This window comes from Manis pentadactyla, chromosome 5 (genome assembly GCF_030020395.1).
Source record: "Manis pentadactyla isolate mManPen7 chromosome 5, mManPen7.hap1, whole genome shotgun sequence".
Lineage (NCBI taxonomy): Eukaryota > Metazoa > Chordata > Mammalia > Pholidota > Manidae > Manis > Manis pentadactyla.
The window spans coordinates 2903259-2915764 of record NC_080023.1 but is presented as its reverse complement, the minus strand read 5'-3'; the positions used below and the strand labels follow the sequence as shown (position 1 = coordinate 2915764).

Sequence of the window (12506 nt, the reverse complement as noted above, 5' to 3'; positions counted from 1 at the left end):
GTTCCCTGGGCAAATGGCCCCAGCTGGGTCCCACTGAGCGCGGTTCGCGCCGCTGGTGAGATGTAAACCACCTCAGTCGCTCAGTAACAACTCGGGCAGACAGCGGAGGGGGGCACAGAGGGAGCCCGAGGGGCCGCGGCCGGCTCTCCCTTGGCGCTCTGGTTCAAAGAACGCAGGGGACTCAAGACCCTGAAACTAGACCCAGCCTCCCAGGTGGCTGCAGGCTGTGTTTGCCAATGTCCGCTTCAGGCTTTAGAGCTCCCTGTCAGCTCTGCAGGGCTAACAAAGGCGGACCGTGGCTCTCCCCGCAGGGCAGACTGGCTGGAGACCACCCGACCCTTCCCGCCCAGCGGCTCTCTCTCCTCCCCCAGGCAGGGACCTTTTACTTCCCGGCCGCTCTAGCGCCTTTGCTCCGAGTGCCCAGCTCAACCGTGGCTGGACTGAGGGGGCAGAGAGAGGAGCGGGGAGACTTACTACCTGGCCTTGACAGGCCCGGTGCTACTGTGTGGCCTGGCTTAGGACAGCCTGCTCCTCCTCAGCAGGCGCTCAGGGATGGCCGCAGGCCGGCGGAGGGCAGAGGTAGGGTTAGGTGGGATTTCTGAGCGAGAACTGGCTGGAGGTGAGAAGGGGAGATGCAGATTTCCGGGGGAGGAACATCCCAGGCAGAGGGGACAGCGGTGGAAGGCCCCAGGCTCCACCTGCCGGTACTGGCTTTGAGGACACGGGAAGAGGCCAGAGCCCAGGAGTGCGGGAGTCTCCAGGAGCAGGGAGAGGCGAGCAGGTGCATCCCCCCTCAGAGCCTGCAGAAGGAACGCAGCCCTGCATACGACCAAGTCATCTTGATTTTAGCCCTGTGACACTCGTGACAGACTTCCAATCCCCAGATTTTAAGAAAATACATTTGTGTTGTTTTAAGCCACTGAGTTTGACACAACTGCTATAGCAGCCACAGGGAATGCACACAAACTGTGGTGCAGTGGGGAAGAAAGTGGCGGAGGACTTGAAGTCATAGGCCTGAGGAAGGGGGAGGGGGCGCTGCCCTCACCTAGGATGGGGGAAATGGGTGGAGAGGGGCAGCGTCCCTGCCAGCCTGCTCATAGCGGCACCCCGGCGCCTGGCACCATGTTGCACACGGGAGACCCTCAGCTGAGGTTTGCAGCATGACATAGGTTCATATCCTGAACAGAGTCCAATAAATCTACAACATGGGGTTCTGAAGTGATTGATTCAGATGTTTGAGCACATACTCTTCACATTGGCCAACTGCATCCAGAAGATTATTTATTTTACTGATCAAAGCTGAAGTACTGTCATGAAGATGACACCAGGAGAGCAAAGCACTCAATGTTCCTCTGAGTTGTCCATAGTTTATAATGACGTCTGCACCTTCCTTATAACCTTGATTGAAGCCTTGTTGAAGAGTAACAGCTTTGCCAGCATCTACTCCATCTCTATAACCCTCCCGCCACATAGTTTTACCTTGACTCGTCTCTGCATGTGGCTCCGCCATTACCGCTGCACTAGGAGAGACTCGTCCGCTTCCTTGTCAAACACGTCACCCTCCACTCCAGGGCCCCAGACCCAGGGAAGCCCTTGAACCCATGACATCACCGAGGCAACCACGGGACAGCCGGGCGCCGTAAGCGCCGTAAGTCCTTCCAGTCCGAGGGGCCGGGCCGGGACTGTGAGTCATGGCTGGCAAGGAGGTTTGCAGCATGAATGAACGTTTTTAGGTGCTCTGTAAATACATGTGGCATGCAAGAGTGAATAAATGATTTTTTGAGGCTGAGCTAGGACCCCCCATCTCAAGGGGCTCCTGGGGGTGGGGAGCCAGGAGAGGGTCTGCAAGTTGTACCCCTTGCCAGTCTCCACACCTCAGCCAAGCTCCAGTGGTCCTGCAGGGCTGGGCCCTCCATGGGCCCTGCCCAGCCAGCATGACAGCCTCACTGGGCTGCTGGGCCACAGCACTGGGGGAGCAGCTCGCCCCCTCCTGCTGCCCTCCTGTCTGCTAGCCTCTTGGCCTGCAGGCCCTCCCTGCCCACCACATACACTATGTACTCGACAGCCCTTCTGGGAACATATGTCTCTATCCTGCTCTATTTCCCAGACCTATTTAGTGCTGGAACATCTTCCCAGACCCTCTGGCCCCAGAGAGGATTCTAGCAGGTTCTGAGCCTTCCTATGGGAGCAGAAGGGCCTGGACAGCCCTGCCTTGGGCCAAGAAGGCAACTCTTGGGACCTTTAGTCCCCTCTTCCAGCCCTGGCCAGTAAGAGTCTTCTAAGGGGGTTAGCAAGGCAGAATATGCAGCATGTCAGTGGAGGCCAGGCAGGGCAGAAAGCCAGGGCAGCCCTGGCACCTGACAACTCTCTCTCCTCTTGGCGCCAGGGTTTCCATCTGCCCAATGGAGAGAAGCTGCATGCAGCCGGCTTTGATCATTTATTAGACATGTTTGCACTGAGTGCCTACCACGTGCCCTGGCCCCTGCTCCCAAGGAGCCCACCCCACCTGGATGACGATAATGTGCCCTGAGCTGGAGGTCACCTGACCCGTGTGGGTGTGCCTGCCGGAGCCCCAGCCTCATGGTCCCTGGGCTGCATGGTGACAGTGGCTTTGGGGTCTCGAGCCCCCCATTCCTTGTTAAAGCTGTTTTCCTCCTCCCAACAGCCACCCACAGGGGAATGTCTGTATTTCTTCCCCAGACAAAGCCTTCTTCTCAGTGGTCAGTGAGGTTAACGGCTGCTATGTGAGGTATCAGCTGATAACCAGGCTGCTAACTGTCAGCTCAGGTGTTGGGTGACAGCTTACTTGAAAGGTAAGATGTTTGATGGTGAGGCTTAATGCTGATGGGAGTTATTTGTAACAAAGAGATCTCTGAAGACAGAGACTGCTGAGGACAGACAAGCCAAGGAGTGAAGCTCTCAGGCTGGCCCGTCGGCTCCCTGGCAGCCAGGCCCTGGGGAAGCCTCTCCCCTGTGAGACAGGGCCTGCGGGTGGGAAGGGCCCAGGGAAGATGCAGTCCTCACTGAACATGGGGGTGGGTGGGGCTCAGACAGAGGAGCCAGCTCCCCCAGGACAGAAGCAGGCCTCCCCATGTCCCCCTAAACCTGGAGCCTCACACTCCCCTCTAGAAGGCTCGGGAATGGAGAGCCTAGGGGGCGTCTAGAGGTGCGAGTGAAGGGAAGCTAAAATAAGCAGGGCTGGCTGGGAACAAAGTGGAGAACAGCTGGGTCTGGTGCCGCCCCGCTAGGCTCTTCCCTGGATGGGGCCAGAGGGACCCTGGACTGGGGGGCCTCAGGAACAGAGTGGGTGGGGGACTCGGCACACACACACCGCTGAGACCCAGCCTGTCCCACCCACCCGTCCTCGGTGGCCAGACGTCTCCTTCCCAGGCAGGACATCAGAGGGATTTTCTCCCGGGAATGGGATCAGCCAGGAGATCGCGGGGGCCACAACCTTGAGCTTCTGAGTGGTTCCAGGGGGGCTGCACGCGGGCTCTGCAGCCAGACTCCCTGGGGGCGGAGCCAGATCCCCAGTGTGAGTTTCACCTTCCACAGTCCCAGTTTTCTCATCTGAAAATGGAACTCCTGGCATCACATGGCGGCTGCAGGATGAGATGGGGTGGGCAACGAGAAAGCGCCTGGCCCAGCAGGTTCAGCCACACCGCCGGTGAGCCCCTTCCTCGCGCGCCTCCTGGCACTCCTCAGGTGCCAGTCCCAGGGAAGCTGGAAGGAAACGGCTCTGCTCCTAGAGGCCTTGCCAGGCAGACTCGGGCCCCTTTCCCTGCCGCGCCAAGGCTGTGTCTCCTCCTACCCTCATGGCCAGCTCTGGGCTGGGCAGGCTCAGAGGCCCGCTGTGGGTAGGTGTGTTCATCTTTTCCCAGTCCCACCAGGCTGGGGCAGAGGCTGAGAGGAAGGGCTGCGTGCGCAGGGGGTTCAGAAGCGAGGCACTGGGCCCGAGCCGTTCTGAGCCCCTGGGGTGGACAGTGGGATGACCGCTGTGTCTGGGGCACTGGGGGCTCCAGCTCAGCCTGGTGGGGATGGGAGCACAGGAGGGCATCACGGTGTCAGGGTGGAATTCACAAGGTCGGCGGATTGGCCAGAACGTGGCCCACTTGGAAGGGAGGTGCGCCCGGAGCAGCAGCTGGGGGCCTTAGAGCTGCCTACCACGGTCTGCAGGCCTTAAGGGAACGGGAATCAAGGCCAGAGTCCATGCTTGAGGATGAACAAGTGGGGGAGGGGAGGGGGTGGTCAGGCTCGGCAGGGGGCCGAGAGCCTGGTGGGACCACCCAGGACCCCTGCTGAGGCAGGCTGGTCTCACGAGGGGCCTGGAGGCCAGGTGCAGGGGACCCACGTCCCTGCTGGGAGCCCCCTCTCTCGGAGCCCGCTCTCCCAGGCACACCCTCATGCTCCCTGCTCCGGTCAAGGACAGTTTCACAGTTTCACAGACTACTTCTCACCTCCTGTACCTCAGCCCGGTGGCTAGTGCTGGCAGGGGAAGGGCCAGCTGCCCCCCGACCCCAGGCTGGCGGGCAGGTAGGGCTACCCTGGGGGTGACATGAGGCCGTCACGTCCTGAAGGCCACAGCTTCCCCTGCCAGGCCCCAGCACCTTCCTGGAGGTCATGTGGCCTGCAGGGGAAGGGGCTGGGGGACAGGGGGTGCCTGGGAGGGGGAGGGGGGAGGGGGGAGAAGGCTCCCTGTGCACGGCACCCACCTCCACACCACCGGGGCCGGAAGCGGAACCCAGAAAAGAACAGGCCACTTTCAAGTTCCAAATTGGGCTCCGGGGGCTGAGAGTGTGTTTGGATGTAAAAATAGAAGCACGACTGTGTGCGTGGGCCCCACGCACCCCGCCCACGGGGTCGGCGTTTTAAAACAGAACTTCCTAGTGTGGTCTGCCTTGCACTGCTATTCTAAGTAGAAAAACTTACCCACACAAACCTCTCAGAGGGTGAAGCAGCAGCTGACATGGGCTCAGGGGCGCTGAATCCTGGCTGGCAGGGTGCAGACTTTGGGGAGGTGGAAGGGGCCAGGCAGGGGGACGCTGGCTGGCCTTTGAGTAAGACACACAGCCCCACGACTTCATCTTCCTTCCACCTGCAGGGCTGGACACACACCGTGCGCCTGCCAGGAGAGCCCTCCCAGGTCACTGGGGCCAGCTCAGCCCCACCGTCCCCGAAAGCCTCCTCTGAGCTCGTCAGCCTGGTGCCTCTCTCAGGCTAGCTGAGAAGTGAGCAAACGCGGACGCACCCACTCAGGTCGGGCCTGTACTGGCCACGGGGGCTGGGGGTGGGCAGCAAAGCAAACTGGGTACAGGCCCTGCCCTCCAGGTGTTGATAGTGGGCCGCCCGGCCACACGCCCACAGACTGGGGCCTCCCACTGAAGGAGCCTGTGAGCAGAGCTCTGCGCAACAATCCTGGGGCCCCAGACTGACAGGGTCCTACCCCCAGAGCCGTGGGCCTGGTTGCGGTGGAGGTGTTCAGGAAGTCCAGGGAGTCCCGAGTAGTGTGGTGGGCAAGCCGGGATGTAGGTGGGCACCTGGGCAGGAGTGTTGGGGCAGTGGGGGGCTCCCTGGGACAGGATACTGAGCTGGCTCTCCTGGGAAGGAGGTAGGAGGGGTGGGGGCAAGGGGCCCAGAGCTGAAAGAGCTCTGGCTTGGAACTGGACGGATACCCCATCTCTAGCCCAGTACATAGGCAATCTGTGAGCCATCCCTGCAGCCTGCTCTGGCCACAGCACCCATCTGCTGCTCTCCCCTAGGTTCCAGCCAAAGAAAAAACACCCCACCTCTCACCCAGGGCAAGCAGCATGCTGGGGGCCAGGCTGCGGTTCAGCAAAGACCTGGAGCCCGAGGCAGACAGCCAGGGTGCACACTGCTAGCTGGGCCCCTGGAGGGAGTCCCAGCCCCAGGCCTGTCTTCAGAGCCACGGAAGCAGCCTGCTGCCTGTGAGTGAGGCCCAGTCCTCCCTCCTGGGCTCCCCCAGAGCCCAGCAGTCAGCACCCCCCAGTCTTACCCTCCCTCACCGCTGGGCTGTGTAGTCGGAGGTCCAGCCCAGGATGGCTGCAAACGGCACCGCTGGAGGGGGCTGGGGGCTGGGGTGGGAACTTGTTGCCCATGGCCCCTAACTGAGCAGGCAGGCTGCTCGGGGCTGGAGTGGTACAGCCTGTGGCCTTGGCCCCGCCCAGGAACAGGCCTGCCAAGGGTTTTGAGCACCCCTCTTTCCCAACCCTGGCCAGCCTGGCCAGAAGGCTGGGGTTGGGATGGGTGAGAAGGTTGATGCTTCAGGGTCCTCTGAACATGGGGATCCAGCTATGCCTGGACCCGCTCTTTCCTTGGGCTGTCCCTTGGGGCCTATGTCTATTCATGTGTCAACCACTTATTGAGTGTCAACCCTGTGCCAGGGCAGCAGTGAGGCCCCGGGGAAGCAGCAGGGCCTTAAGACCTGGGAGGTGACACTTCAGAGGGGACCTGGTCATAAGAAATAACAATATACAGGGGCTCAGAAGAAAGGGGAAGGAGGGACATGAGGATGGTGGATAGCTCTGAGGAGAGGAATGAGGAAGAGAGGCTGAGAAAATGGTGCTGAAGCAGAGACGAAGGGAAGTGGGGAGGTGAGCCACACAGTCTGGAGAGAGTGATCCAGGAGTGGGCAACAGCAAGTGCAAAGGCCCTGAGGTGGGGTGTGCTGGTGCGGCAGGAGCAGCAGGAGGCCAGTGTGGCAAACCCAGCGTGGGTCTAGGAAGAGGTACATAGAGAGCAGGCAGTGAGGCTGTGCAGGCCAGGACTGTGGCATTTGCTCTGGAAGGTTCCAGAGTGGAGAAACGACATGGGGTGGGGAGGGGCTGAGGGGGGCAGGAGCCCTGGTTACTGGACAGACAGAGCCACTAAGACCTGCAGGCGGACAGGCCTTGGGGTGAGCGCTCTGCCAGGAGCTCTGGCCCACCACACCAGCGTGGAGCCCTGCTCCAGGAGTGAAGCCACCACGTGGGGTCCCGCTCCCACAATGGCCTCTGTGGGCTGGGAGAGGATTTCAAGATCTCTGGGGTCCACGTCCAGCCCTGAGAGCCAGGGCCAGGATGAGGAGTGGCCCCAGGACAGCGGGGGTAAGTACCTGGGGGCCGAAGGGCTGGTGTGCCAGACATGCTACCTGCTCCCACCCTCCCCCAAACTTCTCCTGGCAGCTCTCCAGGCCCCTTGTTTTACAAATAGGGAAACTGAGGCCTTGGCTGCCAACTCTCCCCTGGCCTCGGGCCACCTGACCCTGGTTGGGCCCCTTCCAGCCATCCTGCCTTGGCCCTGGTCTCTTGCTGGCGGGCATGAGCCTCCACCCCACGCCTGTGCCCAGGGCCTGGCCTCTTGGTTTCTCTGGTCTCTCCCACTCCCCTCCCCCCTGTTAAGCACTCCGACGAAGTGTGTCACGGTCAGTTATCTGGTTCTAAAGCGGGACCTGTGCCCCATCCCCCACAGCTGTGCGGAGAGGCCTTGTTCACTGGGGGCCTCTCAGGAGGCAAAATGGTAAGTGCCCCATTTCCTGGGCCCCACAGTGCCAGGGCCAGACCCCTGGGCCGTGGAGTCCGGTCCTGTCCGAGGCTGAGTCCCATCTGTAAGTGGCTGAAAGTGTCCTGGAGGCTCTTTTGAAACAAAAGCAAGGTTACCTCCTCTGCCAGGGTTCATCCCCTACCCCTGCCCTGCGCCTCCTTACCTGAGCCAGATCCACGAGTGTGGTGGGGGCCTGACGCCGCCTCCTCCGGCAGGATCAGGATCAGGGGTTGGGGGACAGCGCCTCCTCCAAGCCGGGCCCCGGGTGTCAAGCGGCGGGACACACACGCTGCTCTTTCCTTCACTTACCTGCATTTACTGAGCACCTACTGCGCTATGCGCGGAAGGTGTGTCCGCCAGCAGCCAATGCCTGTCTTCTTCTCCCCGGAGGCGGGGGTGGGAAAAATTTGGCTCCTCACCCGCTGAGGTCCAGGCCCCCGCCTCGAGCTGGTGAGGAAGTAGGTGGGGGACTGTGGGCACCCGGGACGACAGGCCAGGGCAGATGGGATCCGGCCTTGAGCCTGGGGAGGGGCGGGGCCGGGAGTCTGGAAAGGGGCGGGACTGGAGCCCGGGAGGGGCGGGGCCTGATGTGGGAGGGGCGGGCGGAGGGGCGCGGGGGCGGGAGTCTGAGAAGAGGCGGGGCCGGGAGCCCTGGGAGGGCGGGGCCGGGAGCCCGGGAGTCTGGCCCCCAAGACGCCAGCGGCCGCCTGGACGCGGGGTCGGCGGGCGGGGAGAGAGCCTCGGCGGGTAAGGCACAGCTCGGGGAGGCGGGTGGGCGGGGCGCGATTGGGACCCTGGGCCGGCTGGGGTCCCTGGCTGGGGTCCTGCCGTAGGGTGCTCTGGCGCCTGGTGTCGCCCCTGCGCGGGTTCGGAGCTGTGCACCCGGAGGCTTGGGGGGGGCCGGTGGCGTCGCGTTTGTTCTGCGCCCCTCTCGTCCCTTCGGTCCCCACTTCCCCAGGTCCCTGGGGCTCGGAGGCTACGGCAGGCCCCCATTTCGAGATCCACGCGACCGAGTCTCCAAAGACTCAGGCTCGGAATTTGTTCCCACGTCCTCCCAGTAATCCAAACTTGCCTTCCCTCAGCCCCCTCAGCAAAGGTGGGAGAAAAGCCACTAACTGCAGCTGATTCACACTGAAGCGTGAGTGACTGATAGCCCCGTGGCCCTGGGGAGTCTGTGACTCTTATTCTGGGGAACAGGGAGTGTCAGGGAGGAGGGCAGAGTGGGTGGGAGGGTGGAGGCTGGCTGTAGCCTTCCACAGGTGGGCCAGGCCCCCCCCCAGCAGCCCAGCTCTCCCCCTGGTGAAGGGGCGCGAGTAGTCTGCTCCTCTGGGGTGCTGAGGGCCTGGGCGCTGTTGCAGTGCGCCAGCCTGGAGCCTGCCCCCCGCGGCCACCCTGAGCAACCTGACCACCTTGCTCACCTCCCCTCTCTGCTCCGTGGGCTCAGCTGTCAATGCTGGTGATGTCCCTGCCTGCCGGTCGGTGGCCATCCTGAGTATGCCCCTCAGGAGTGGCCCTGGGGTGAGGGCCCTGTGGATGACACGCGTGTGATCTTGTGATGAGGCATGTAACCAGGCCCCAGCACCAGGGCGGCCCAGGGAATGTTACTGTGGTGATGATGAATGTGTAGAATTTTTTTGCCACAGTCTGAGACCGGGTGGCAAGTTCTGGAGTGGGAGTTGGGATTCCAGGTCAAGGCCCACCTGGCACGGCTCAGTATGACCCTGGCCAGCCCTCTGTCCTCTCTGCCCAGGCTGGGCTGGGCTCTATCACCTCCTGGCTCTACCCCCCTGTGTCCGTTACCAGGACCCCCGGGAAAGGGCCCCTAGGAGCCAGCACTGCACTCCAGGTGGGCCAGGGGGCCAGGATGGAGGCTCTGAGGGGTGAGGACTCTGTCAGACTCCCCGTCCCTGCCTCCCTGTTGCTTGGTTCTGAGCACACCCTGGGGAGAGGTGAACACGGGCAGACCCAGTTCTGTCCCAGCCAGCCATCTGGAAAGAGGGTGCTGACAGTGACTTCTCAGGGAGTCTCTCAGACCTACAGAGTCAGGGAGAGGCCCACCAAGGAGGCCAGCCTGGGGGGGATGGAAGGAGGTCAGGTGGACTGCAAACCTGCCTCAGCCCTCCCTGTTTACACAGAGGAAAGTGGAGTGCTGAGTCAGCTCCTGCCCTCCTCTCCCCCACAGGGATGCATGCTGCACGCAGGCTGACAGATAGGAACTGAGGGCACACAGAGACGATGTGGCCCAGCCTTGTTTACAGAGGACCTGGGTCCTGAATTTGAATCCAGGTGTGTTCGTGGCCAGGTGGCTTGTGCTGAGCCTCGGTTTCCTGATCTGTAAAATGGAGGCAGTAAGCGTTACCGGTGGCCCTGAATGTCCGAGGGGCTGGCGATGGCACGTGGTCGGTGTTCAGTGTGTATGAACCCCTGGGGTGCTCTCCCTAAACTCTCAGCTGCTCAGCCGCCGCAGCTGGGCCACCTCTGCTTGGGTGGGGGTGGGACTGGGCCTGGAGAGGCCTGGGGTAAAGTGCAGGTTCCCAGGTCCCTGCCTGCTTGGGTCTCATGGCAAAGGCCTGCATTTATCAGGAGCTGCCAGGGGCAGGGAGCCACCTGGGTTTTCCTGGCTTTTGTCCTTGAAGCTCTGTCATGGGATACCAAGGGTCAGTGACTGCCCCAGGACGCGCCCTCCCCTCCCTGGCTGGCTGGTCAGTGGCCCCAGCACATGTATGTAACCCCAGAATAACCCGGAATGGGGCCAGCACTGTGCAGCCCCACTGAGGGAGGTAGGCTGTAGGTGGCATGGAGTGCAGGGCGAGCGGTCAGGAGGGGTCTCAGAGCGTGGGTGGCCATGAGGGTAGGACGACTGAGCCGAGGCTGGCGGGAGGGAGGGAGGTAGACCAGTTTGACCAGTGGCCTGGTGTGTGCCGGGTGTGGTGAGGGTGTGGATGGGGACCTGGGTGAAAGTACAGAGGGGCCTGGGGGACAGGGAGAGGGAGCTCTCAGGATGCCGGACTCCTGCCCCCGGGTTAGGGTAGGTGGCCTGTCTCTAGAGGCCCTGACCAGGCCTCCAAGGATTGGGTCAGTCCTACACGTGGGCCACCGAAGTCCCAGAGGCTGGGGCAGCATCCAGGCTCTCTGTGGACTTGGGCAGCTGGGCCGGCAGCACTGCCTGGTCGCCCTCCTCACCACCCCAGGCCCGTGTGTGGGAGGGCAGACAAGATGCCGGCAAGGTACACGAAGGCGCCTCTTAGGAATGAGGACCTGGGCTTCCTCAGCCAGTTGCACTCCTTGACCGTTTCCAGGTGGTGGAAGCCCCTGGCTCACACACACGGTGCACTCGGCCGACGGCCAGGCTCCCACGCCACCCTGGACTCCTGGAGCAGTGTGAGTGAAGGCTCTCTCGTCGGGGAGGGCACCCCAGGGCTAGAGATGGCATGGGCTCCCAGGAGGGGCCGAGGGTTGCCCACCTCCTTCCTGCGCCCATGCCCTGGGTCCCAGACCCTGCCGGAGCCTGCTAGAGCACTGCAGCTTCCTTCACCCCTGACCCCAGAGCCAGAGTGGCTGACCTGGCCCACTTGGGCCGGCCCCCAGGATGTGGGCAGGCCCCCACTGGGGGCAGTGGCCGGGGGAGGTCACTGGGCCTGCGGGATTGGCAGGGCACGCTCCCAGCCCCTGTAGCTGGCAGTGCTCACAGTTCATGCGGGGCCCTGGCCTGACGCCTGGGCCTTTGTCGTTCCACTCCAGTCCCAGTGGTGGGCCTTCTCAGAAAACTGCTGCCCCCACCCTGATGCTCCTCTCATGATGCCAAGTGCCCTGTATGCCAGGTCCTGGGCCAGGCATGGGCCCTGGGAGTAGCCAGGCCAGAGGGAAGGAGCTGCTGCAGGTAGCAGCATCTCACCTGTCCGGCCCACCTTGCCACTCTGTCCCTCAGAAGCAGTTTGATAAGAGGCGTAGGTGTCTGTCCTGCTCGGTGCTCAGGGGACTCTCCCTGTCCCCCTACCAAGCTGGGTGCCTCCTCTGAGCTCCTAGCCTGTTCCCTGGTCACCCTATTTGCCTCCCCCCTGCCCTACTGGGAACTCACGCAGGACAGGACCACAGGTGAGGGCCTGAGCCTTGCGGCGCCCAGGGGAGAGCTGAGGGCGGGTGCGGGCTGTTCCAGTGGGAAGTCCCACGCGGAACGTCCCGGGCGCCCCCGCAGACCGAAGCCCGGCAGTGGGCTCTGCCGCGGGTGGGGCTCTGCGGCCAGGCTGGCTGCAGCCTCACCAGGCGTCCTCTGAAGGTGGCTGTTGCTCCGGCCTGTGCCGAACCCTGCTCAGCATCTGAGACAAATGTGCTCCAACATCTTGGAAGGCCTCTGCCGCCCAGGCCTGCGGAGTTTCCGATCAGATAATAGTGGGCTGTGCTGTGGCCTTGCTCGGGGCTCTCCAGGTTTCCATCCCAGCTCCGCCCCCTCCCCACCCCGCCGCTGGGTGTCTACCCACCCTAATGAAGGAGTTCCTCTCTCTGCAGCTGTGCCCTCCTAGAAGTGCGTGTTGGGACCAAGACTGGGTTCAGCCTGGGCTCTCCCAGCCTCTGGCCACAGTGGGGACCTGATCTTTGGGTCCTGAGGTGCAGCCCAGCAAGGCTGGATCTGCGGCCGGCGGGAGAGTGGTGGGGAAGGGGCCAGGAGAGGCGGCCCCCGAGCGGCATGTGGGAGGACCACAGCCCTGTGTGGGAGCCACGGTGTGGCACGCCAGGAGACAGAGCTCACCACGGGTTCTGGGGGATGGCCCTCCCTAATCCCAGCTGCCTCCTCTCCTCCTGTTTGAAGCCAGAAAGGGAAGACCCTTTCTAGAGGGGCAAGTGGCTGGCACTGGGGCCCTGGCCGCCTGGGCCCCCTGACGGCCAGGTACACACGGGCAGGCAGGCTGGTCAGCTAGGTGGGTGAAGAGAGGATGGAGGGGCTGCATCCCCTGAACGTCAGCACAGGA

At 62.8% G+C, this 12506-nt stretch overlaps 1 protein-coding gene and 1 long non-coding RNA gene across 5 annotated transcripts in view; one reads left to right on the top strand and one right to left on the bottom strand.

Moving 5' to 3' along the window:
- Positions 1-885: 885 nt before the first annotated feature.
- LOC118930246 (uncharacterized) lies at positions 886-10988 on the bottom strand. 3 transcript variants are annotated; one of them, XR_008997655.1, is made up of 4 exons: positions 8958-10988; positions 7703-7986; positions 4930-5122; positions 886-3723 (listed from the first exon to the last, which is right to left on the bottom strand). It is a non-coding gene; the product is annotated as an uncharacterized LOC118930246 (long non-coding RNA). The 3 variants fall into 3 exon arrangements; XR_008997654.1 differs by lacking the exon at positions 8958-10988 and having other exon boundaries at positions 7703-8056; XR_008997653.1 differs by lacking the exons at positions 7703-7986; positions 8958-10988 and having other exon boundaries at positions 4930-7376.
- Positions 8181-12506, top strand: part of SH3BP2 (SH3 domain binding protein 2) — a 32833-nt gene continuing 28507 nt past the window's right edge. Inside the window, exon 1 of one of the 2 annotated variants that reach the window (XM_036921245.2) lies at positions 8181-8286. The gene's annotated coding sequence lies outside the window, so the exon portion shown is untranslated. The remainder of the gene's footprint in view (positions 8287-12506) is intronic. The other variant, XM_057502033.1, reaches the window with a different exon arrangement.